At 46.5% G+C, this 23,493-nt stretch overlaps 1 long non-coding RNA gene across 1 annotated transcript; it reads left to right on the top strand.

Moving 5' to 3' along the window:
- Window positions 1–218: 218 nt before the first annotated feature.
- LOC149327946 (uncharacterized) lies at window positions 219–22,059 on the top strand. Its single transcript, XR_016286063.1, has 6 exons — window positions 219–302; window positions 1,596–1,705; window positions 5,322–5,387; window positions 13,237–13,278; window positions 19,327–19,380; window positions 21,798–22,059. It is a non-coding gene; the product is annotated as an uncharacterized LOC149327946 (long non-coding RNA).
- The last annotated feature ends 1,434 nt before the right edge of the window (window positions 22,060–23,493 follow it).

Genomic DNA, 23,493 nt, shown 5'->3' with positions numbered 1-23,493 from the left:
TTGTTCAAGCCAGCTGGAAGCAGCGCGGGTCATTATTCATTTCTGCCTTCAAAGGGTGAAAAACAAGACACTACACCAAGGTTAATCTCCACCGAGCACTGATGTACGGACATTCGCCAGAATGAGAACAGCTGCGGCGCACGTGCTTTTGCTTAAATACTGAGATACATGTTAGGCCTTGAATATCCAGAGAGTTTCAGGACTTCCCGAAGGCATGGAGCAAGCGCGTACCTGGTGGGCGTTGTTATTGCTATCTACGACCGTAACTACTACAACATCCTGCCCTTCAGACCCAAGGGATGGTAAGCTGTTCAGGAGTGATATATGAGTTAAATGGAGGTTGCAGCTTGACTGTGCTGGCACTCTTATCTTTCACGTTGTATCACTTTACTTTATCTTCTCGATATCTAACGCATCAAATGCATACACGTCAACACAGAAAGAATGCGCGACGCCCTTCTAACGCACGGAATGTTGTTTTCCTGGACTTATCATTAGCTTAGAATAGTTGTGTTTCTGTCCTTTATTGGAAACGTATTCCCTTCGGTTTGGTGCAATAAAAATCATCAGTTCACGGTTGTTTTTTTTTTGTGGTTGAAAACACGTATTCATGAGGAGCACTATACATCAGGACGGAAATAAGAGATTCCTTGTCCTTCGGCGCCTTGTGTTTATATTATAACCCTTTTTTCTGCTTGAGTACAACACGTTAGATGGGCGGAAGAGAGGTGTGTAACTTCCTTTAACTCTAGAGCATGAATAGTCGGGGACAAAACTCTCCGGACCACGTGTTCCTCTAACGAAGCCGATAGCTCTGCTATTAGTCGGCGGCTGGAGACCACACTCGTGGAGGTAAATGTTAAATTTTTGTTCTTTCATCTCCACAAGTGCGGCTTCCAGCCGCTGTCTGATACTAGAGCTATAAGCTTCGTTTGAGGAACACGTGGTCCGGAGACTTTTGTCCCTGACTGAACTTATTGGGCCACTCGTGTTAGGAAAATTTTCAATGAAATTCGCAGCTATTTGCAAGCCTCATAAAAAGTTATGAAACGCTGTTCTTACAGCACACGCTGTAGTCAGTCACAACGAAGAGGATTCCTGGGGGGGGGGGGGGGGACTCTCTTAGAACTAGATTTTGATAGAGTTTCTTTTTAAACAAACATGTGAAAGAAATACTTCTATTGCCGACACCACACTCGTTAGCAGCGAGAGATCTCTCAACTACGCAGCTTCTACGCGGGCAAAGTCGCTCATAAAACTGCTGTACGGCTTGACATTGGTAGCGAAGTATTCATATGAATACTACGTCTGTGATTCAGACTCACATGTCAATACCCACTTAGGGTCGGAGAATAGCTACCTCCCCATTGCTTTCCCAGAATTCCTATGTGGAATTCAGTGTCATTTTAACTGTGCCAATTTATCTTACTCGCGAGAGATATGAAATGCTGCAGTGAAATCGTCCTGAAGCCTGCAGTACAAGACTGCAGCCATTCATGCGTGCTGTAATATATTGTTTTCTTGACTTGCCGCTCTTCTTATGTATTTCCGAGATATTGTCAAGTGGCAAGGAACTCTGCCTTCGTTTCTCGCAGCACTCTTTGTTTCAACGCTGCTTGGACGCCTGATAGCCTACGTCAGGAGGGAATGCCTTCCAATACTGCTGACTATGAAGCCCTTTCCGCCTGGTTCCTTCGCTATAGAGGTAATGCGACCTATGGGGGGCCGTTGCTCTGTGAAGCTGTTGAAAGACAGCTTTTACTTCGGTCCCCTGCATCATCATGTACAACGTGGTGATCAAATAAACATTATTATTATTTTTATTATTAGTACTGTTGTCTTCAATGGGTTTCTAAAACAAACCAGTTTTGTTTTTTGTTTTGGTAAACCAACAAAAAACAAAACTGGTTTGTTTTAGAAACCCATTGAAGACAACAGTACTGAGTGAATCGGTTTTTTTGCACTCCCATAATGATAAAGACTGCCATTGTACTCCTGTTGAAAAGGCTGATTGCATAAAATATCTGGCGATTTACTTTGATAGCGACCTCTCATGGCATAGTCACATGGCTTACGTTTGTGGCAGATTGCGTAGAACGGCATGGCTACTGTTCACAGTTAAATCTTTCCTTCCTTTATCGGTAAAAAAGACAATCATGCATGCACTTGCATACAGTGTTATTAGATATGGCATCACACTGTTTGCACACTCTTCGCACAGGTGGCATGATCGGGTAGACGCTCTTCTAAAATATATGTTGAAAAGTACCGCCTGTGAACATTCCTTTCCCCCTCATGTAAACTTGTTTAATTTTCTTGGTCTTCCGTCCTTTGAAACTTTATATAGGCACACTGTTATTCTTCGGCACTTTTGGAATCCTGCTTTCAAGACGAGAGCAGTTTCTGCTAGAGCATTACGGAATTGTCAACGCTACACGGTCGCCAGATACGCAACCAGATATGGCAAAGCAGGACGATGTGTTTATGTCCCTACAATCTTCAATACGCTTCCTGATCAGGTGTTGACCGCTACATCTAAAGCCACCGTAAAACAAATGCTCAAATCTGTGAAGGTTTAATTCTAAATTGATGCAAGAAACTTGTAAATTCCAATGTGATTTTTTTTTCATCTCTTTTATACAATGTATCTTCCTTACTATTTGTATTTCAGTGTTTGTGCACTTACCCGGATATTTTATTGCCTTTACTTTTCGCTCGCCGATTTTGCCGGGCCTAGTCCTGCAAGCCTCCCTTGGCTTTGACAGGCCCGAGTTTGTATGTACCACCATGTGTTGTGGCAATAAAATTATTATTATTATTATTATTATTATTATTATTATTATTATTATTATTATTATTATTATTATTATTATCCTAACATCTTTTCTGCACTTCGTCTTCCATGCTTCTGGAATCTGTTCGTCCAAACTGTGGTTTTACGGCATATCTGGTTTAGTGACTTTAAAATAAGTTACACTGCCCCCCGAAGCCTTCGTAACAGTGTTCGCTTTGTTGTTCCGCGATCTTCAACAAGATTCGGCGAAGCTAGGCGTTGTGCTTATGTGCCGAAAATTTTGAATGATTTGCCAGATGATGTATTTTCGGTATCATCAAAAAATGCATCAAAAAGCATGGTTGGTTCTTTGTAAAGTGTATGTTCTCATTTCTGTAATCTGTACGCGTTGTCTGTTTTGATGTTGTTGTTGTTTTTTTGTATATGTGTGTGCGGTTCACCACATGTTGATATTAATCGTCCCAACTGTTAACCATCATTCAACACTTTTTTTTTGTTTGCTGATTTGAATTATTGCACCCTCGTCCGCTGACTTAGCCGGGCCTAGTCCCTCAAGCCACTGCTAGCTTTGACAGGCGCGCTCCTTGATCTATGTATCATTATGTGCAATAAAACATTTATTATTATTATTATTATTATTATTATTATTATTATTATTATTATTATTATTCCCTAATGAAAAAGAGAAGTTGAAGATGGAAGCACGCGGACATTGACTAGTGAACTTCAGTGCGTATCAACTCGCACTTGAAATACTGAATGACTAGAAGATAATGCTTCTGATAATCTTAAGCAAAGTTATTAGAAAAAAGGTTTCATTTAGTTAAAAAAACTTGAAGTTTCTCATTATTATTTTAATGACGTTAAAGTTAGCTCGAAATATGTTCAAACTAGTTCACTCTTTTTCAAGCATGGAAATCTGCCGAACGTGAACCATAATAGCGAATTCATTTTAAACGGAGCCTGGACTAATTCCAGAGAGGAACACAGTTAAGTTGTAGAAACCCATTTTTGGAGCGACTGATCTACGGGATGCAAAAGTCGATCTCCGTATCATTGCGATCTTTGATCTCGACTGGCCATGATAAGCCTTTGAGCAACAGCAACAGCAGCCCTATGATCCTTGACCTTAGAACTACATATTTCACCTTTGGCATTTTATCTTAAATGAGTTTCATCGCAAATGAGCTGGCGCTAATGTCAGTTCGCATGACGTGACATCAACGTATCTTGTATGTATAAATTCCGTGTAGCCGTGCTTGCCTCGTTTGGTATGGAAGAAAAATCGGGACTTCCGTCTACCCATGCATGCAAGAGCTATCACTCGAACTTGAGTATAACCGTGGTTAAACCCTGCCCAACTTTCTTAAAGATAATGGCGGTAGTTTCGGCAAGATAGCAGAATTGAAATGATCCCTACGGCAATGGCCACGTAGTTGGGTATTCGTGCCCAAAGACCAACATGTAATATTATTACAACGGCCACCTGATCAGTATATGACAGTCAGTTATCCCAGTTGCGTTGGCAAAATTAGGCCGCCGCATTTTACACACTCGTTCCATATCTAATAATTTCAGCAATATAAGAAAGGAAGGCTCATACTGTGAAACGCAACAGCATGATTCTGTGGAACGGAGCTGAGAAAATAAAAAGTGAACATGGGTGATTATTGTGTGTGCTAAAGTAACACATAATGTAGCTTTTAAAAAACAATGAAATCTACATGCAGCACAAAGAACACTATACCGTGAAATAAACCATAGGCTCGCACAAACATGTTCGACCGCGTAACAAAAAAAAAGAGCTGAGATATTAATGCTAGTACAGAAATGCAGGAAAAAGGTTCTGAAATGCGATAAATTAAAAGCCTGCTGTGAAACAAATGCTATCAGGATGGTAATAGAATTTGCTGTCTAAGTTTGAAGTAAAGTTAGTAGGCTCGCTACAAGGAATAAAAAGAGCTCAGTCTTTAGGTGAGCACTCAGTAGTTGCGAATAATTGCAGTTAAGGGAGAGCAATTTGCAGAGTAAAGTGAGCAGACATGTATATACTTTAAGAAATTTAGAAAACCAGGCTTGTGTAATTATGCAAAATCTGTTTCCTAGAGCTGTAACTTCGAAATAAGTACAAATATTCACTGATTAGTTTCCAAGATTTCTGCTGATTTGGCTTAGCGTATGCTACCAGGTATTTTTTTTAGCCCCTCACTGATGGACATGCTTTTTTAAACATTAATCGGGCGAATCAGCAGAGTTGTTTTTTAGTGTTGTCATCAGTGCACAGTTGTCATGCCTTTATAAAGGTTAAAATCAAATACCCGGGGGATATGAACGAATGCATGAATCCTACATTAATTACGCGATAGCATTTGGAGGGAAAAAATATTTAGCAGGCCTAAATGCGTTGCAAAGCCCACCCTAAAAGAGGTGTATGCATATGTGTTGCAAAATTCACAGTTAATTCACTTACCTGAATCACAACATCTGTTGGCTCTTAATTTGAATTGTCATTCTGTTTTTCTTGCAGTTTACAAGGAGCGCCTGTGAAGCAATCGATATATGTGACCAGCTGATGCACATCGACAGCTTCCAGGTGAGGCAACTGCAGAGAATTTAACTGCCAACATCATATTGGCGCTTTTAATTTACTACTGCAGAACTGTGGCGCACGATTTTTAAGCGTCCGATTGGTTTTATATTTATGCCTCTATTTCACTGCTCGAGCATCTTTATACAGGACGCTTATGGCAGGGACGTAGTATGCGCCGACTGAATAGTTCGTCTATTCTACTTGAAAATTAGGAGGTCATTTTGGTACGCCTGCGGTATGTGCGCATACAACAGTTCGCAGCCAGTTGCTGAAGGCGAAAGTGCGGCTAAGGCACTTGTTTTACTGACACCGGAGAAATGATTTTTAATGTTTTTGTTTCTTTAGAAAGTCACTTCTTATCGGGTTTTCGCGATGCGCTTGAGATAGTTTCTCATTTATGATAACTCGTTTATCCCCATTCCAATTTAATAATGTCGCTATGAAAAACAACTGAAGCCAAATGAGTTCTTCAAGCTCACTCCTCGTGCTGGCGGCGTCGCACATCTGGAAGTATTGATCTCTTCCAGCAGTTGTGCGCAAATCTTCGCCGCCGCTAGGACCACGTTTGCATAGCTGATGGTTACATCAAGGAACGTCCGTTGTGCAATGTGTAGGTTCTTTGTGGAATATAGCTGAACCCTTTCATCTCTGCGTGGATAAATACACATTATTGCACTGATGAGAGGAGATGGCTTGCAACCGCAGCGAATGAGATGACCTCGTGAACACGTTTGCCCAGGCGCTACATGTCCAGCGGTCGCCAAGATCCAAAGGAATGCGCCCATGAATGCGCCAGACGGCCGGGCGGAGACGTCATCTGATCAGGGTGCTGTCGTACAGTTGTAAGCTAATGAGGTCTAGGTATGGGCATCATGTATTGTGGTCAAGGCTAGGGGCGGAGTTGCGTAGAGCAGCTGGTCTGGTCTATTTATGGCGCGCTTCGGCTGAGCCGGGCCACGGGCCCATGGACGCTTGTCCGTCGACCAATATGATCGAAAGGCGGTAATGATCCAAGGTCAGGATGAGGATGGACGTTGGTACGCCGTGGTAAGACAGAGAACGAGATGACCTCATGAAAGGATGCTATGCGCTTTAATATCGGCAAGTACCAGCGCAAGGTATCCGCCCTGAGCAACTGCCCGCTTCGTCGGCATGTTGTTCGTAGCACAATCAGTCTAGTCGTCTTTAACTATAACGCGTTAAGTGCACAATGTGTTCAAACTAAACTCACACGTTTTTTCTCAAAGTGGAGTGCACCTAGCAGCGATTTTTTCGTTTGAGGTGAATTTCCCATCATCAATTTCGCAAGCAAGCCGATATTTTTGTTATATAACGAAGGCAGTAATTAATATTTTGAGAATCAGCGAGCTGGGTGGAATGTCGCAGACATATCACGAATAAAAAAAAATCCTTGTTGCATGTTGAAGCGTATGCCGTCGTTTTGAATAGACATTCTGCACGATCCTTCGGGTGCTAATTTCTTAAGAAGCGGAGTTTCCATGTTGCTTTTACGACACATTGTACAACATTATTCACATACGTGAAAGAAATAAACCGCTCGCACTTAGGAGCTTGAAGAGATGGAAATTCTCATTCTCAAGGCCTGAATATAGTAATAATCCGGGAAAAATTTTCGTTTACATAGAAACGAAATATGATGTGTCAAAGGGTTAACGTCCATTTACACACAGCTCCTAACACGCTTTGGCCAACCTAGCCGCACGCCCATTCTAATATTAACTGCATGGCCAGACTATGCCTCAACTATGTTTAGCTCCATTTGTTACAGGGAGCCTGCGCCGATGTTCGTTGTATTGAATGCAGCGCCGTGCACGCGGCCTAGCGAGACGAGAGAGCAGTTTTTGGCGGAGCAGTAACCCTTTTCTCGTACCGACATTCGTACCCGCTATTATCGTACCCACACGTGGCGTGCGTCCCCACTCTGGGCTACTTGCAGGCATGATTAGGAAGGAATGCTATCAGCAAAATGCGCGCCTCTTTTGATTCCGAATGCGATTTCGAGTCTGTAGCGCACCAAGCACCTTACGGTAGCGTATTTAAAGCCATACAAATGATCAATTTCCGGGCCGCCTGGACACTGAAGATAGCTTACAAGGCTTATTATACGCAACGCTCATTATTTACGGAGTGGCATTGTTGATGCTGCAATTGGAGGCGCAAAATGTTCTGTTGAGTAGTTCACTGAAGTGGTAGTGCAGGCTTACGGTCTAGCGCTTTCTTGGCCGAAAAGTGCAAGCTAGTGTTCCTGTGTGCCTATCGAGGCCAAACTATGAAATCATTTCCCTCGTATCGGAACGACTCCGTCTGACGGTGGCAGAACACCGAACACCGCATTGAACATAGCACGGTACTGAAAAAAACTTTGAGAGACACGGAGGAGTGTTCGTGCGTGTCTGTAACTGTGTTCTGTCAATCGCGCATTCTATCTCTTTCCCACATCACATTAACTGGACTGAACTACAATCTGCGATAGATAACGGTTAGTTTGAACAGAAGCAGCTTCACTTCCCCAACTTGTCAGGTTAGTACACAACAAAATATAACGCAAACAAAGAGGCATAGGATCACAGCGCCATGTAAACAACATTGCAAATAATAAAACGTGCCTTGCAAAATGCGGTAGGAAAAAACATACACAGCTACCCGGAATAAAACTGCCTGTTACTGGTGATCTGCTGGCAATAGAATTACTTGATACACATGACGAATGCAGGACTCTGACCATGTAAACTGAAAAAAAAAGTACTGACCTCTTTTACTGGTAACTTGTTCAAGGCTTTAAGTGTAGTTAAAACACAATAAACGTGATTTGAAATTATAGGTAGTATTCAAACGCGCAATTTATTTTCTCTAGGTGAACCAAACACATTGGTGACAAGCGTTGTAGTTTCAGACTGCGAAAACGCGAAAATTGAAGTACATCTCAACATGAACATTGCAAGACATTCAGCATCAAGGAGAACAACATTCAACTTCCAAGAGTTAAAACTGCGAGGATAATGCGATCTAATATCAAGCTAATAGTGGCCATACAGCTCAAAAAAGACATTCGTAGGTTTTCCTAGTCTTTGATGTTAAGAAAGAATTTTTTATAATGATTACGCGGACACTGAACAAACTATACTTGTGTACAGTGTCGTTTTTTCTCACAAATTTTACTGGTAAAAGACTAGCCAATAGGCAGGCAAAGACGAGTGGAGTACTCCTTAAATGTCCAATATATAGGTTATTTGCTTGGAGCCTTTTATGCCGCTTAGGTGAGTACTCATTCTGTTTCATAAGTTAGACTGGAATCATTTTATGTTTCAGTTGACCTATAAGTATTCACGTAAGCTGCACAATATTATAACAACAAAAAGAGACATAAACCTATTCACTATGCTAGCTATATTCACACTATACGGACAAAAGTGTGACTAATGAAGTTTTGGACAGAAAGAAATTGAAGGGCACATCAAAACAGGAGAAGCGAAATATAGTGCAGGAGATTTGAGTCACGTTGATGATACTGGAGCGCAGGAGAGAGCATTTAAGGAAAATGGAACCATGCAGTGACGTAGAAAAAAATTTACAAACATCAGCAAAATGCTCCAATACCAGCAGTACTTAAGTAGACAAAAGAATCATTGATATCGTCGGCTACGGTATTCTACCGGCCTTGTGTCCTGTCTTGGACCGCAACGCCCAGTGGCATGGAAAGTATACCCTTGTGTGCGACTGGCCTTTTTGAAACGTTTTTTAGGGACGCACGAACACTCTTCGACTTTGGGAGTACTAACGTACATTTGGACATCAGTGAAAACGTAAAATGAAGTAAGTGTGACTTCGGGTGAAAAGTTGCCGTTGTTTTCTAAGGACGGAGAGTTATATTTCTTGCTTCAGTCTAGAGGGGTAAGCAGAGTGGATATGGAGTTGGCTGCTCACCACAGTGCCAGAGAATCTATTGCCAGCCGTGGCGGCCGCATTTCGACTAATGTGGAATGCAAAGACCTCTTTGTGCTGAGTGATGCGTGTGCAGAGGAATGAACCACTGGTGGAGAAATTGTTCCGCAGCCATCCACTACAGCACCTCTCATAGGTCATGTGCTTATTCGGGACACAAAGCGCCAAGTACCCTGAATCATACCAACACACAGTCAGGAAGGAAACAAATGTTGATTAAATAAAAAACGCTATACCCCTCCTTCACGCGGCTACGTCACGAAGATGCGGTGGCGCTGATGTCAACAGCGACTTTCACACGATAGGCAAAGTAGGTTACGCCCGGCCATGCCTAACCTTAGCAGCCGTAGCTACCGGCAAAAGAGCAGGGCTCCATCGCGCCCACGCATTGGAGAAAAAAGCATGGATTTGCCAGCAGCGCCACTGTGGGATCCGCGCAGTAGAATGAAAAGGAAAATTAAATGAGGTTCGATAGGTTTCTGACAGGTAAATACCGCATTAGGCCGAGGTCAGACCAGGTCTCGATCGACGCAGCCAGACTTCAAAGGATTCGTAGCGGGGAAGGTGTTACGCTCACTCGCCTATGCATCACGGTATGTCCAACCTATGGCCGTAACATAATCCCCGTCGGCGAAAGCACCGTACTGGTGCTGAGAAGACGTATCAGGGGCGTGGTATGGTTAAGCTGAGCCACATGAAAGACATCAGTCAAAAGGAAGGTGGATGACGTCACAGAAGAGATAGGACTAATTTCTTACGTGACTTCGGTCACCTGGCAGTGGACTCGATAAGGGCCGATGTAGCGGGGCAGCAGTTTTTCAGACAGTCAAACGTGGCGAAAGGGACATCAAAGGAGGACGAGGGACCCCGCTCAGAAGTGGACGGGCCGATGGAGGTGGACGTAGATGGCTTTCTGCTTGCGTTGAGATGCGGAGCGAGCAGCGTGAGCAACATAACGCACCGTGGTGGTGCATGTAATGGCATCCTCTGCGTACTCTGTGGGCACAGCAATGGCGGGCGATAACAGCGCGTCTGAAGGCAAGTGAGGATGGCGACATGGGATGGTGGGAAAGGGCGAAGAAGGTCGAGACCGACGCGATAGAAAAGAGCGGGAGGAATGTCAATAGGCTAGAGGTAACCAAGGGAGCACAGGCGGTTTTTTTTCCCGTCGTTGATACACGTCGCAGGTGGCGACATAGCGACGGGCGGCACGGTATAATCCTGGTCAAAAGAAAGAGCGGCTGACGCGGTCGTATGTCCGAGACACACCGAGATATCCGGTCGTTAGCAGGTCGTGGAGTTCGGACAGGACAGCTCAGCGCAGGCGCTCCGGAACGACAAGCAGCAGGTCAGGCCCGTCGCGATGGAGATTGCCGGTGCAGAATGCCATCCCTAAGCACGAAGAGCCGCAGTGAGCTATCGGGACGGACAGTGGCGAGACCTTGAATGATCATGCGTAACCAAGGATCGCGTTGCTGTTCGACAGCGACGTTCAGCAAGTCGGAAATGGTCAAGAGAGAAGGTGCCATGTCGATTTCATATGAGTTAGGCGGATCAACAGGGTGGTGAGATAAGCAATCAGCGTCTTGGTGCAGACGTCCGGACTTCTGCACTATGCTGAAGAAGTACTCCTGTAGCCTCAACGCCCAGTGACCAAGATGTCCCATGGGGTCCTTAAGAGAAGAAAGCCAGCAAAGGGTGTGCTAGTCGGTCACGACGAAGAAAGGATGACGGAGAAACGCAGTCAAGGGCACCGTCTATGCGTGGTAACGAATGGCCGTCTTTTTTGGTAATTCGGTTGAAGTGGCGGAAATGGACGCAAACGCGCCCGGTACCATCTTTCTATTTACTAAGTCCACAGGAGAGGCCCATGGACTTTAGGAGGGCTCTATAATGCCCTTGTCTAGCGTCTTATCAACTTCCTGTTGGATTACGGTCCGTTTGGCAATGGAGACTGTAAGGCCACCAATGAACATGGTAGGAGACGTCTATGTTTATTCTATGCTTAACAGCGTACGTTCGGCCCAAAGGGTGGTGGTCAAAACCAAAGACTGCAAGCAAACACTCCAGAACATGTCGATGAGTATGAGCTTGGGCAGGTGACAGGTCGGGAGCTATCGTTTTCGAGTACTTGTCGGCTGGCACGGCTACAGTAGGTGAGGTTACCAGAGGAGGACGGCGCGGACGTGGTGAGAGATTAGATGTCGCATTCCTAGTTTGATCTGAGGGTCGCAATCAAACTCACTGTACCGTAAAAATAAAAAATATAAGGTGGAGAAATTTACAAATAATGAGGTCCCGTTGTCACTGACTGTACTGCGACGTCCTGTACTGGGACCAGTACATTAAGGAAGCGGCTGGACATAAGCCGCTGAATTCAGAACTGGAAGGTACGCATGGTTCTTGAAAATGCTGACGACTGTATGCGGAAGAGCAACATCATTTTCCAAGAGAACGTCATTGATGGGAGAACCGATGTAGTCACCGTGCGGGACAGAGGACAAGGAAATGTTGGTCGCGGCTTCAGTCGGCAGACGGACAAAATCAACAGTACATAGGCAGTGGACAATGGGTCAGCGGGATCCGGTACAAGAGGTAGGTAGAGCTGGATGACCTTTGAGGCGCAATCGATGACGGCGGAATGGTCGGAAAGGAAGTCTCGTCGAGGATGAGGTCAGAGCAATGAGCAAGCACAGTAAATAAAGTGGATGTATAGCAAGAGGAACGGGAACCTAAACCCCGCACTTCCACCAATAATGTAACGAGTAATATATATATTTGCCAAAGGCGGTTGCAGATATATACCGCGCCCGAACAGACTTCGTCCTCCTCGCCCAGCACCCAAAAATACCTTACTTCGTTATCTTCTTTGTTCAAGCATATGACCATAACAATAATATAAGGTGTATGGAATTTATACGAACATATAAGGGAGCGTTCATTGCATTTATTTCCTTGGGGCCATTTCTTAATACGAATGAAATTATTATATTGATTCATGTTCAGAGGTCTGTTAAACTGCCTCCCTCTTGCATGGTCGCGTTCGTGCGTTTAGAAAAATTCACCGAATTTACCTCAGCTGAATTCAAGTAGTTTACAGGAGAATGGGGAATACACCACAACACGAGCAGCCCGTACTATCCCAATAGCAACGAGGCGACCGAGAGAACTGTACAGATTGCAAAACAGCTCATCAGGAAATCGCCCAACAGTAACAGAGCGCTGCTAGCTCCCCGGGATACGCCAGCTCGCGAAGGTTACTCTCCGGCTGAGCTTCTCACGAGACGCCGCGTGAGATCCGACGTGCCAGCCGTGTCAACGGAGTTCAGACCGCGTTAGAACACTTGCTCTTACCGGAACAGAAACCAGGTGCACAGGGAAAAACAACGCATCGATTACGGCCGCCGACACAGGGTCTCTGGAAGAGAACGCCTACTTCCGAGCACAACAGTCCGCATCCTCTATGGCGTGGCTGCAAGGGGGGCTATGATTGTAGCGGCTCGCTCTCCGCATTCTTATGTGGTACAAACCGCAAGTGGGATAACTCGTCGCATCAGCAGTCACCTCCAGCCTCTGCAACCCCGGACAGTCATGACCATAAGCGGACGCGTCGTGACAACGCCAAGTCACTTGAACCTGTAGCGCAGCAACTCTCGTAAAGAAGGGAGGGTGCGATGAGCACCAGGCTGCCAGAAGGCGCCAGATGTGTGCGCAGCGGGAGTGCTCATCACTCTACCGACGCGGATGCCCAGAAGTGTCGTGGTGGCATCGATGTAAGGCCTCCAATAAACTCAGTCAGTTTAAATGCGCCATCCTCTTACTGCTTGGACACGAAAATAAATATAGCGTTTTCAAGAAACTAATTGAAAACATTTATTTTTTTACCCAGAAAAAGACGCCGTGCATGCAGACATGGCTATGGGCAAGATGGGTGAGTGCTCTCTTTAGGAATAGGGCAATTACGTGAGGAAATGTTTATTTATGCAACATTTCTCACTTTACATGCAATTTTATTCTCTGTGCTTTTTCGAGATATTAGTGAAAAAATTAGCTTTGTTGAACTTATAAAGAAACCTGTTAGGGTATCGGAGAAGGCAGGCATTATGTGCGACAGCTGGTTCTTCCGTACGTTCAGACCATGCCACTTACCGTTCCGTATCATGCGCAAAAAATATAGCAACCAGAGATGTTTACCAATTTACGTATAAAGACACATTCGCCCTTGTTTTCAAATGTTAATATCCTACATATTAAAATGAATTACGCTGAAGCATTTCACAGGCATGTTTTTCTACCCGGTGGTGGCCTGCTAAGGAATTTATTTGCACACAGCAAACTATATGAAGAGCTTAGGAACAGATGGGTGGTTCTGTACTATATTTAACGAGAAAGCGTAATGGTTTCGAAAAGCGGACAAGACATTGCCGGTGGCATGAGCCCAAAAAAAAAACAGACAGCGTGAGGGAGCAATCCACATTGGCCGGCTTGCGTGGGGCTACTCATTGGTGCAATGCACCGGCATTGGGCGGAAGCTAGTAGTAAGACCCACTACTTAACTTCAGTTTTAATCATTTTCTTTCCATACCTCAACATGTGAAATCCCGACGCTATTGACAAGTCCTGAATTACTGCCACAACGCGCACAGCTTTTCCTCGAGACTTGCGCTCTAAATTTGTCACGTTGAAGATTTCACGACTGTGGTGGTGGTGGTGAAAATCTTTTTCAATACCCAGAGAGAGCTTGGGGGTAAGAAGACACCGCTACATAGTCGGTATCCTTAGTCCGGGACACACCACGACGCGGCCCCGTCTCGAGGCCCGCTTTACTAGAGCCATTTGGGACTCCAGTGCAGAGCAGTTGAGGAGGGTCGTCTCCCATGCCTCTCGGGGGGGAGGGGGGGGAGGTGAGGATCCCGAGTACATGCCCACACCATGTGAAAGATATCGCAGATCTATCCACAATGCGGGCAGCGCCCATATATGTTCGGATAAAAATGCTTGGCGATGTGAGGGAAGAGAAGTGTTCCTGTCTGCAGGCGCCGCAGAGTTCTCTCCTATGCCTTGCTCAGCCCCTTGGCAGGTGCCGGGTAAAGGCGGTGGCGGTCGCAATAATGAAATAAGCTTTCACGGAACCGCAGAAGCGTTTATGAGCTTCTGAGCCAGGAGAGCTACGTGGAGGAGCCCGGTGTGTGAGCCCTCGGGCGGCCGCATCAGCGGCCTCATTGCCTCGTAGACCCTGGCGGCCAGGAGCCCAGATTTCGTTTTTGCGAGTTAGATCGGCGGGAGCCCGTCTTAGAAATTGGGAGGCAAGAGGTGATACTTCCCCTGCAAGATAATTTTCATACCCCCGGCGAGAGTCTTTGATAACCCTTCTCGAATTTGGATCGGCGGCAGCGAGAGCTATTGCAACTTCCTTCGCTCGCGTTAAATTTGGGGGGCGGAAAAATAGCCCTTCGACATTCAATCCCCGATGGACTACGGCAGCCTTGTAGAATCCCGCGGGTGACGGTCCTGTGATGTCCAAGTAGTAGACGCCCTGTTTAGATGCATATTGCCTCTCAAGCGTGTGAACCCGCGCTTTTCGTCTGCCTTCATGTGAAGTGTCCCCGTTACGCGGGAGCGGAGCGACACAGTGCCTATAGCGCCACAGCAGCGGGATGTTCGACGTCCCTTCTGGTATGCATGTGTGTTGGATGTGTAAGCGGTTTAGCAGGCGGCGCCCAGGAGCCTTCTGTGAGAGCCGCGCATATTGGTCCGCGAGGTGGGCCTCCCACAACTCCTGACAGAAGTCCATCACCGCCAACGCCTACAGTTTGGTGTAGAAGCTAGCCAGCGGGAGGTCAAGTGCTCGCTTTATTGGCTAACTGGTGATGGCGTAAATGCGCTCGTCTTCTTTTTTGGTGGTGCGCAGGTACGGCACTTCGTACAGGATCCGGCTGGTCACAGAGGCATGGGCGAGCCGTAGCGCGTCCCTGCCCTGCAGACCACACCGCTTGTTTGAAACGCGGTGGATCATGCGCCGTACTTGTTCGCCTATGCGCTTGAGTTTCATTATAGTAGAGTCCGGCCTAAGCCTGTTATTGATGAACAGACCAAGGATCCAGAGCTCTGCCACTTCTCTGATGGGCCGCCCGACCGAGATATTGTTAGAGACGTGTTGTACTTGTGATTTGCTCTGAAATGTAGATGCTCTGATTTCACGGAGTGCATTTGAGACCACAGTCGGCATAAGCATCAATTGTGGAGACGGCCTGCAGAATCGGTCCTCCATCTCCCTAAGCCTCCACTTGGTGGTCCTGATTGTAATTTCTGCGCAGAGCGCGTGTTTCATGCCCTCCACTTGAGGCAGTTGGCTGGGGAGGTGTACCGTGGCGATGATGAAAAGGAGTGGTGATAACACCACCCCCTGTGGTGTACCCTGTGTACCCATAGCGTACGGGTCGTATTCATCGTCGTCTATCCGGAGGAGTGCATGCCGCACAGATTGCAAGTCTGATATAGGCGAAAACCTTCGCCCCGCAGTTAGTGGTGTTCAAGTTAGGCAGTATGCTACCATGTTTAACATTGTCAAACGCCGCTTTAAGATTGAGGGCGAGAATGGCCTTGTCGTTTTGTTGCATGTATGTGGGTTGTGTTATGTCCCTCTGCAGTTGGAGCACGATATCCTCTTTAGACATGTCCAGGTGGAACCGGAACAGTGTCGGCAAAGAGGCGCTTACCCTCAATGTATAGAGAGAGGGGATCCCGTACCATCGTCTCATCGTACCATCGTCCTGTACCACGACCTTTCCCACACACGAGGTCAGTGATATGGGTCTCAAGTTGTCCATAGTCACGGCTTTACCTGCTTTGGGTATGAAAGTCACAAGCGATATTTTTCATTCGGGAAGAAGTGCACACGCATCCCAGATCGGTAGTATCTATTGTAGCAAATGAATGTTGGCCGAGTTTGAGAGGTTCGCCAACAGTTTCAATGTTATGTGATCCCGACCCGGTGCCCCACCTTGGCGCATTTTAGCCAAGGCCGCCTTAAGGTCATGCAATGCAAAAGGGGCATCTAAATCCTTATTAGGCTTGCCGGAGTACGCGCACTCGGGCCCAACCAGGTCGTTTGTGCGGCAGAGATACCTGTCACACAAAGTGTCTGCAAGTTGCGCAGTCGTACCTAGGTACCCGTGCACAGCCCGCCGGAGCTGTTTTTGCGCCTCCCTTTTCGTTTGAGAAGGGTTGATAAGGCTGCGTTAGTGATGCCAAGTACCCTTCGAGCTCATCTGACGCGCTGCCGAGTTGCAGCGTTCTATCCAATCGGAGTCTTTGAGCTGTGCGGCATATGCCGCAGCCTGCTGCGTAAGTTGTGCAATTCGAGCTCTAAGCTTGCGATTCTTCTTTTGGCTCTTCCACTCTCTTGCTAAGCTCCGGCGCACCTCCCACAGATGCAGGAGGTGATTGTCCACTGCGGTCTCGACGGTGGTGTGAAGCGTTTGCGTGTGTTTTTTCTGTGTATTGGTGACTTGCGTTGCCCATTCCGCATAGCCGTCGGAGAAAAGTACAGGACGGATGTCATGAGTTCGAAATCGCTGCCAATTGGTTATTTTGGCTTGTCCCAAGTTCTTGCGGGCTGCCTTCGCCAAAAGAGCGATGCGGAGAAGGCAGTGTTCGTTGCCCAGGGAATCCCCCAGGTTCTCCCAGGTGGCGTCTCTAGTGTTCCTGTGTAACGGGTCACCGAGTTGCCCACACATGTGGGGCAAGCCGGATCCTTGAGCAACGCAAGACGAAGGATGGAGATGAGCTCCGCCAGCTTGCGTCCCCTGGCTTTCTCGAAGCGATAGCCTCAGTGAGGGCTGGGACGTTCAAGTCCCCAACAATCACCAGGGGTTCCTTGTCAGCCAATGTGAGTGCACGGTGAAAAATTTCGCTGAAGGTAATTCGCTTCTTATAGGGGGGCAGTATACGTTGTGTACGTGTATTGACGGGACGCGGCTCCTGAAAGGCAGAACCCTGATCATTGTGTATTCCTGCTCAATCTACAGGTTAAGATCGACCAGAATCGCGGTGTATATTTGCGCACCAGGTTGCAGGTCGAGAGGCGCCCCCGAAACGGGCTATACTGCTCTTTTCATTTTTGCCTTTCCTCCCGTAGTCCATGGGTTTTTTGCGTATAATGCATCATTTGCCTCAATTACCGTATTTCACTTGGTGCTTTTATGATGTTCCCCGCTACAACAATGCCCCAGTATGGGCGCTGTAGATATTTTGTATAAATAAATTGTAAGGATAAACAAGAATGCATCCGATGATCTGAGAAGACGAAGACGAGGTGGCAGTGCTCTCGCGAGTTTTATGTCCAGCGCTACGCTTGTGTGTGCTTCGCCGACCTGATCCCGGACTGTTGCCGTCGCCGTTCCCTCGGCTTTGAAGGCCGGCAGCCTCGTCGTGTTCTAGGACTTCACGAATTTGGGCGGCCTGGACTGGGTCTTCTTCGGCTCGGCATTGGGTGCCGGAGCCTGCTTGGATCTGGCCTGGGGCGTGGGGGCCTTTTTGAATCCCGGCGTCTGCTTCTGCTTTGGGGTGGGTGGAGGCCCCGGCTTGATGAACGTACGGTACTTGCCCGTGCAGCCAGCCGCCCCGGTGGGATGGCTGTCTCCGCAGATAAGCGAGCAGGGGGAGCACTGTTGCTCAGCTCGGCCGCCGTCAGGAGCAGCAGCAACCTGAGCCCCGCAGCGTTCACAGCGCACAGACTGCGGTCGCGGGCAGGCGTCGGTCCGACGCCCCACCGTGTAACAGCGGGGCAGGCACGGATGCTCTCCTTGTAGAAGCGGACAGGGAGACGCTCGCAACAATACGGCACGGTCCGCGGCACTTTTGTCCCCACAAAGGTGATCACAGCAACGTAGGGTTTTTTTTTCTGTTTCTGCAGAGATACCACGTTGGGGTCCTCGCTGAGTTTTGTCCTCACGCTTTCGGACGTCTCGTCCAGGGAGACGGTAATGACACCCTTGCAGAAGTCCCCGGAGAGCTTAGGGCGGCCCTGAAATAGTAGCTTGCGGCCTACGACCGGTACCATGATGTCCTGGAGCAACTTCTGAGCAGCTTCCACAGATTTCAATGTGCACACAAAAACGTTTTGGTCCTACACTCTCCACACTGCAAGTCCCACACATGCCGTGTTCTCTAGAATGCTGCGACCGGCAGCGCCGGCTTGACTTGGACCTGAGGTAGCCTTCAGGTCGATGGGGTTTCCTGGCTTGAGCACCTCGATAATTTCTTCTTTCCCGGTGCGGGGCGTGTGCTGCGGTCGCCATCGGGGTTGTTTGGTTTGTTGCACAGCTACGCGTGGCACGTTTTCACCCTACGCATGCGCAGCGCGTCCCACACCCGTTTCTGGCCGGCGTGCACGTTGGCGTCACGGGAGGCCTTCGCCTTTTTCCGTCTGCGCCATACGCGAACAATGCATTGAAGATATTCTTCCTCACTGGGAAGAGGCTCCTCAATTACCACAGTTTCCATGTTAACGATCGTTAGGGAGGTGGGATTGTAGCCGGTGAGTTGGCCTTGGACCACCATAGCACTATAGCCGGGGCATCCCCGAACGGGGCCGCAAAGGCCATGCCACCGTTAGGCTTAGAGTGGCAGAGGAGTGGCGAAGTATTCAATGCACTGAATATTCAACAAAAATCACGGCACTTTGGCAGTTGTGGTGGCTACGAATGCCGCTTAGGTGCCAAGCTTGCTTGGGAAAAGAGTTCAGGACGGCGAATAACAGCGATCACTGGCAGGGCCGACGTGGCGTGCGACCCCTCCCGCTGCCCACCACCGCGTTCCTCCGTCCACTTTGAAGTTCCTACGTATGAACGCTGAATAGGCTGGCTACTGGCCTTATGCTCAGTTTCGTTCAAAACAACTTTCCGGTCATCAGAAATATTTGTTCAAAAATTTTTTCGCCTCATTAAAAGAATATTTCTCTTTACATTTTTTCCAGCTAGGTACAGATGTGATTCCCATTGACCAGATGAAGATTATGGAGAAATTTTGTGTGAGCACCTTGTTGTCCTATACTTTCGCGTTTTTTGTAACAGCGAACCATGAATTAACTCTTAGCAGCAGAGTCACAAGTAGCCCTTGGCGATTGCGGAACATCTATTAGTCCACGTGACAAACTTATCTCTGGGCTCTCTTCAGCTAGCTGATGAAGGGTGTGTGGTTCCTTTCACTGCAAGCCACAATAAGTACTATCGGTAGATCTAATACACTCCGCAACAACTTTAAAAAGTGTAAGCTTGGAGTTTGGACTGGAAACCCTCGTATATAGTTCTGCAAAAAACAGGAACTGTGTTCTCTCGGAAAGGATATCGACAACAGTAGAGGTAGAAAGTTATCAATATTTATTTTTACACTGAAAATGCATAAGCCGGGCATACGTTTCAAAACCATTTACAGCAAGTCTGGTTATTGGCAGCACACCGCAAGCCAATGCTAGCAAGACATTGAGACTTCGCGTTGAACGACCCTTTCAAGACCAAGAAATTGGATGAAGTTGTGTATTTTTGGCTGCGCAATGAAGTTATTGATTGTTTTTTCAACAACTTTAGAAGATTATTTTTTTTCAGTGCCGCCGTGTGAACATCTGAATGCTGTGAAATCATGCATTGAAGAAAAAGTTGTTATTGCGTTCCAGATTCCGGCCACACTTTCTGTGGCGAATGTTTAAAATCTTTTGAAATATTACCTTAAGGTGACTTCTGTCGTTTTTAATGACTAGCTGTGTTTATAGCGAAATGTCCTGCGTTGAGCCTTTTCTGTGCGATATATTTTTAGCTTGTTTTGACCGGTACTTAGACCAAGTTTTTAACGTGGGAAAGATTTTAAAGGTTTTTGGGTACGTTGACGACTTCTTGGTGTTTATACAGTCTGCTCTCTACCACGATTCGAATAATGAAGTTTTAAATGATTCTAAGAGACACAGAAAAGGCCTTCTTTTTACTCACGAGCTAACAGATAAATGTTTTGCAGTTTTGAGACTGCATGTCCGTGAGTGCCATGTAGGCTCCGTTGATTTTGAGGAAAGGAAAGACACTTAACTGGCTCCCTGAGTCAGTGGAGACCTCAATCGCGCTTCGAGGGACTTGGCGTCAGGACGCCGGCCTGCTATGGCTCCAAGAGAGATGAAGGCATCATCGCTTGCCTTCTTGCTCGACCCTATATCCAAGACACTACTCCCATGAATGACAGGATCCGCATCTCAGAACTCTGAAGGCGCGCCCTCCATGTGCGACGTCTTCCAGCCAACATGTCACACAAAGACCAAATGGGTGGCGCCTGGCGCGAGTGGAAGCTCTAGCCCGACATTAGTGCAACAGAACAAGTGTACACAACGTAGACGCCTCCGACCCTCTCCACGGGGGATGGTACACCACCGCGGTTGTTCATAAGAGCAACACAGTTAACGGCCTTACCTTCAGAGCCCACTGTGCAACACGCAGTAGAGGTCGCGATTGCTCTCGCGGCCTCACATTCCGATTCAAAATACATAACCACCGACTAGCGAGGGACCTCTCCCAGCGTCGAACAAGGATGGACTCCCTTCTTAGCCTATCGAAACTACCTTAATTGCATGAAGGATATGGACCCCACACACTTTTACCTTGTGTGGGCCCTTGCTCATCTACTGATCAGGGGTTGGCAGGAAACGAGGTGGCAGACGCAGTAGCTCGTGCGCTCTCTCCCCTGACTATTTTATCCTATGTATCCGACCAGGAACCCAACTTTAACCCGATTTATACCTTCAATGATGTTACAACATACTATCGAGGTAGTCGTCACCTTTACCCCCGCACACGTAAAGGCCTTAAGAGAGAAGCCTCAGGCCTCAGAGAGAGAATTTCACATATCATGCATTCACATATACCTTGTTTCGTCTCCCTGGGATGGTATTTTCCGGATTCAATTCAAATATACGTGCACTTAGCTTGACTTTACTCTATGCGCGTGGCTGAAGGATGACCGCGTAGACCGAAGTTACTTGTCTGCATGAAAGTCTGCTTATCTCATTTGCAATGGTTTCTACATTCTTCGTCGCTGATTCTCACAGTTATGTCTACTATGTGCTGTAATTTCGCGTATCTTTCAATAAGGCCAAAATCATTCTCGAATTTTCTGTGTGATGTAGTAGCCAACTAAAGCTCTCAGTATTGTATAAGTCCATATAAGTATAGTATATATAAGTGTACAGCACATACCTATCTGATCTTAAAACGAGAAACTGGCAGCAATACTTGTCCTCAAGATGTACCCTTGCCGTGATCCCTAGGCATTTTAATTTTTTTCAAATAGCCGAATGTAACAACAAACTCATTGAAAGCGTTGAACACTATTTTTGAGAAGATGCGCTGTGGGCCAAACGTAAGCGAAATGAAGCTTAATATATCAAATTATATTCTTGCTTTTTTTCAGCTTTGCGCCGCAGCTGCTACACCCTCAAGTCGAGTTGCGAAGCACGCACTAGCATACATCCTGAAGATATCTGGTTGAAGAAAGCCACTTTTCATTTCCTTAGTAAACAAGATTTTCATGCGTTTTTAATCGGGCATTTAACTCGACCTAACACGCCAGTTTCAAGAGCGGATATCATGACAATCAGTTACGAGATGAATAAAAGAGGCCTTACTGAGGGTTGGGGACAAACGCATTCGTGAGCATAAATTCAGTAATGAAATCGCTTGTTTCAATTGTGACTTTGACCTACACACTTTCTTTTAGTAAAACGAGGAAAAGTGGTGCGTAAGGAATAAGTATCTTCAGACGTTTTTGAAGGGACATGTAGAGATTTTGCTAGGAAACCGCTATCGCGTATATATAGTGCCCCATGACTTCGAGAGTACCTAAACCTTGTAAAAGCGTTAACATAATCTTGTGTAAAAGGAAAGAGGATGCCCATTGATTACAAGATATTTATTACGGTCACCGATATAAGAATATGAGCAACCGTTAGATTATGTTAACTGATGGGTCGAGCAGGCTTCGTAAGAGCGACTAGAAAAAATAAGTTCACACCATCAGTTAAGTGGTAGAAAGTTGCTCAAAAAATAACCAGCCTCTGCAATAGGATTGACAGATTACCCAGATGCATTTGACAACGTCAAACACTCAGCCTTGATGAAGGTTTTCCGTTATCAGGCTTGAAGAAGCAAATTTAAAGGTGTGAAAAAAATAATGGGGCGCGTAATTAGCACTAAGAGATAACCGTGTGTCGACATTCGGTATGCTTCTGAAATGCATATATTGCTGTCTGAGCACATTATTAGCAAAAGCTGATTATTAGCTTATTATTATTAGCACATTATTAGCGAAAGCAAAAGCATAGCAGCCACGCGCCGGGCTGTTCTCGTGGCAACAAAACTAAAGTTGTGCATTAATCTGCCTGTGTCAAAACCTTCTTCGTCCCTTGTAGCCAACCTCTACGCCCTTCCTGTGGCCGCAACCTTCGATCCTCTCCATCGTCACAGCTACAAATGAAAATAGCGAATTTCTCCTTAACAGTTTGGCACCTGCCGAACGTGGCTGTGGAAGGTCATTTCCCCTGTCATTCTTTGTCATTTTTGATTTTCGTTTCTTAAATGAGGCAGCGGCCATCCCGACCTCGCCGTCCTCTTTGATAAAAGTGGAGAACAGGATTTTCTCTCTCCCCTTTGCAAACTGCTAACTATGGCAGGTGATGTTCACAACGTTACGGCAGACAACACCGGGCACTTTTTCTTGAAGTTGGGGCTTCTAATAGTTGAGCATTAAAATTTACACTTCTTTCCCAGCGACTACATTGACAGAGGAATGTAAAATCATCTCGGTACTGTGTCACGTCGCTCCAAAGCAAAGATGTGGGGAGGCTAACGTTAATTGTCTTTCATTGCACTACCACTGGTACCCATAAATTTCCTTGAGGATAAAAAGCCACCAGAGAGTACGCCAAGTGGTAATTACTGTGCACTGGTTCCCCATTTTGTGCACGAGACGAGTAATGCCACAAGCCACTCTTGCCATGGTGGCTAAGAACGAAGTAGTGTTAACGCGCAGTATCCACAACAGTTATGACACTAACGAAAAGATGACAATTTGTAATGTCTCAGAAACACATGCCAATAATGTGTGATAA

The sequence above is a fragment of the Amblyomma mixtum genome, chromosome 10 (genome assembly GCF_055824585.1).
Source record: "Amblyomma mixtum isolate Tamu chromosome 10, ASM5582458v1, whole genome shotgun sequence".
NCBI lineage: Eukaryota > Metazoa > Arthropoda > Arachnida > Ixodida > Ixodidae > Amblyomma > Amblyomma mixtum.
The sequence above is the reverse complement of the archived record's forward strand: the minus strand, read 5'-3'. Positions and strand labels throughout refer to the sequence as shown.